General features: G+C 47.2%; 1 long non-coding RNA gene across 1 annotated transcript; it reads left to right on the forward strand.

Moving 5' to 3' along the window:
• The first annotated feature begins 235 nt into the window (after positions 1–235).
• LOC146829517 (uncharacterized) lies at positions 236–1,900 on the forward strand. Its single transcript, XR_014962268.1, has 4 exons — positions 236–389; positions 709–866; positions 969–1,054; positions 1,497–1,900. It is a non-coding gene; the product is annotated as an uncharacterized LOC146829517 (long non-coding RNA).
• The last annotated feature ends 2,001 nt before the right edge of the window (positions 1,901–3,901 follow it).

The raw sequence follows: 3,901 nt of genomic DNA on the forward strand, positions 1-3,901 counted from the left end.
TTTCAGTGCTTGTTTAAGTTTTTTATCTTGTTCCCATACACATACATGAAGAGACAGAACCAAAAGTCAGCCTCATTTTGCTATATATATATACATCTTATTTAGCTGTCCATATAATATTTTTTACCATCTTATGTTGTTCGTTTTCTATTACGCGCTCTGTTCCAATATGGCCGCCGTGTTTTGTTCTAATGAAATACCCTTGGCGGAAGTCCTTTTTCGATTTTTAGATCTATGCTCGCTCACGTGAGATTTCCTACCGTCCAGCCTCCCCGACTCTCAACAGCATTTAAATGTCGGCTCCCGAAGAAACTCACCCGGAAGCCTTTTTGCCTCTACTCGGATGATGCTATCCGGTCATCTTCCTCATCGTTGTTAAATTACCCACGGTAAGAACGTCCATGCGCGCCACCTGGATTCCCTGTGTGGCTATTCTAATCTGGCCCGCTTTCCATACTCTATCTTTTAGCGCTGTTATTCGGCCTTGGACTGAAAGGAAACGCTCGTAGTTATTACTGCCCACGTTATCGACCCCCGCGTTGATCCTTAACTACTGTGCTCTCTCCCAGCGCGTGCTAAGTTCTTTTACCCTGTACACATATATGAAGAGGCAGAGCCAACAGTCAGCCTCATTTTGTTATATATACACTCCTTATCTAGTTGTCTATGTAATATTTTTTACCATCTTATGCTGTCCGTTTTTTGCAGGAATTAATTCATTCCCCTGTCCGGTGTATTCGACAGACGCATCTAACACTGTTATTGGAACTACCATTTGGCGCTTTTGGCCCCTCACGCTGGATACTCGCCGTGATGTTGTTGTATGATGAACAAACCCTGAGCTTGCTGCCCTATTAACTTCTCGGGTAAGCTCTGCCTCTCTTAGCAGGTACTGCGACCATAATTGCAGCTTCTTTCATGATCCCTATCTTGACTCTATCCCCTTTATGTGTATTTCCTTGCTGCAGAATCGCTCTGTTGAGCCCCCTGAGGCCCTGAAAAATTTCCATCCCTAGAGTAGAGGGCTATCTTTAGCCACCTACCTGATTTAAAGGTATTGATTTCTCTCGATATGTAACAGTTGTAACCTATCCCGCATTGTTTTCCTTTTCTTTTTCTTTTTCATTCTAGGCATTTCCTTGACAACCTTTGCATCCTTGTGTCATTCTTACCTTTTACTGCACGGGTGATATATTGTACTTTGTTATTTTTCTTGTTTATCTGGACTCACCTCCTCTGAGAAGTTTGTTCTCGGTGCACCCCGGTTTTATCTAATTGGACTATCTTGCGACTATCCTTCCATTTGTATCTGAACCCTACCCTGACTGACACTGATTCCAGACTATTTCAAGTTAGCCCTCTGGACCTTTAGGTTATTATCTTAATCTTTGATTGTATTGATTGACGTTGATTTATGATGTATCAAACCACAGATTTCATTTATGTGTTTCTTAAGTATTTTCTCTCTCTTTTGTATCATTTTGACTGTATTCTAGGTGTCTATTGTGTGTCCCACACGTTTGTTACCACCTGTGCCCTGATGAAGGTGTAGCTCCTCGTGGGCCCAACACCGAAACGTGCGTTGGCTTTTATTATCTCGTGCCTACCTGAAGACCCCATCTGTCCTTAAGAATTGGGAGAGCACGAGTTTTTTGGAATTATTTTTTTGTGAAATTGTTAACCTTCCAATATTGATGGTTTTAACCCATGTATGAAATAATTTGGTTTTTTGAAATTATGTGTTTGTCGAATAAATGAGTATGTTGTGGGAATGAATGTGTGTTTGAATGTCTAGTGTGGGACCTATACATGTTTGCCTCATGCAATTTATCATTTATTCTTTTTTCTCAATGACCATTATCTTGACTCTTTATATTTAAATAAACTGATTTTGATAATCCTTTATCCTACGTCCTTTTGCTCCTTTGTGTCAGTCACGATTTGTGGTTGTCTATTTAATCCAGACCCAGCTTTGGGCTTATTTATATCTCTTTGCTGTAGGCAGTTGGTAATTTCTATTGATACTTTGATTCTATGTTTCCCCTGCCCCCTCTGCCTACCCATCTGATCTTCAGGGGTCCCCCTTCTATTGACTAACTCTGTGTCTCGCCAGCCAACAACACATGGCTGTGGGCCACTGCTGACCACTGCCTCCAGCCTACACTGCGGTCCAGTAGGTCACAGTCTTGATTTGGCAATGGTGAAGTTCATGTCAGTGTACCGGCATCATGGCAGACTGCATCCCCGCTCAGCACCTGTGCCACTTACTCTGTTTCCCGACATTCATGGACTCCCTGGCCGTAAATTGGTGGCGTCTGAGTCTATGGGCTGGGGGCTGTTTTCATCTTCATGTAGCTGATACCGAATTGTTGGGAAAAATGAGGGTTGCGCTTCCAACTCCCCCATTTGCTGCTTCCGGATAACATCAAACCTCTGCATCATGCCCTGGAGGACACCTTCCGCTATCCTCCACAACACACACCTCGGACATTGATGGGGACCTGCCCAGGTCGCATGGCCCATCTGACTGCACCACAAGTCACCGTCCTGTGGCTGGGTGCCTGTGCCGGCCGCAGTGCATCCGGGGCCACTAACTCTGTGCTGGTCAGGTCTGGGACCCCTGCTCCTGATATACTGGATGACCTCTGTGACGGTGGTCTTGGGGTCATCAACGTCATGTGTCTGTGGCCCTGCGCTGTCTGCAGCCTACGCCCTAAACTGCGGGCCACCAGGGCCCACACATAGATGTGGGTCCTGACCGGCCTGGACGTCGCATCACTGCAGGAGGTCCACGCCACCACCGCAAGGACTACCTCCAACCGCCATCTGCCAGAGTTGATGCAGTGGTCTTGACAGACCTACGGACTTGCTCAGACCTGTCGTGGATGCCATCATCTGACTGATACCCTGCTCAGCACTCCAGGTGCCAGTGACTCAGTGCACCGCAAGCCATTGTCCGTTAGTGATTGAGTTTTGTGCTGTGGAGATGTTGCGCAGCTATGTCACCTCATGCAGTGGGGAAGACATGGGACTATGATGGGGAAGATGTGTCAAGTGTGAGTACGGGAGACGGCACAGACAATGGAAGGGCAGGAGGCAACATCCCCAAGGCAGGAATGCAGACTGGAGGTGGTAGTCAAGCTACACACCCCGAACCATTACTGGGTATTGCGCTGTGGACTGCGGATGCAACTGTCACCTCAGGCAGTGTGGGAGACCTAGGACGTTGATGAGGAAGTTGATGCAGGTGGAACACACCCCACTGCATCTGCATCAGTACTAACCCGAAGGGACACAATCCTAGCAATTCCTTCACATGAGCGCACTTATCTCTAGTGCCCCTACCTCAGTGTACTCAAACTCACAGAACCTCCTGACTGAATATTGGGAGACCTCTGTCCTTGCTCCGGCTCCATCCATGTTGCTGTGCAGTTGACCCTGTTATGCATGTGTTTTCTGTTTCCGTTGCATTAGTGTCCAATGTTCAAGTTGTTGCCAGCACCAAGCATTCCATGCGAACTAGCTTACACTCACCTTACACACATCCAGCACATGCGTCACTGTAGATGTGGCCCTGCCAATAAAGGGGCCAGGTGCACGTGCCCGTAGCCAGTTCGACATGATATCTGCGTGTGTCCCTGTGGTCTTGTTGTATGCATGAGGGCCATTGGCCCTAGGACATTATAGTGTGCTGTGTACATCGGATGCTGACATATCACCGCAGGCAGCGGGTTGGAGCTTGGACATGTAGCTTTGTCGTCACCCACTCAATTCGTAAGGTGAGTGGTCAGGTCTGTCGTACGCTACGCCAACGTGGGTGTGTGACTGCTATTTGCGCGTCCCTGGGTGTGGTTCTGTACTGTGAATGTGCATCTGCATGTATCTCTATGGCAGTATGGGT

Source organism: Triturus cristatus, chromosome 5_2, assembly GCF_964204655.1.
Source record: "Triturus cristatus chromosome 5_2, aTriCri1.1, whole genome shotgun sequence".
Classification (NCBI taxonomy): domain Eukaryota; kingdom Metazoa; phylum Chordata; class Amphibia; order Caudata; family Salamandridae; genus Triturus; species Triturus cristatus.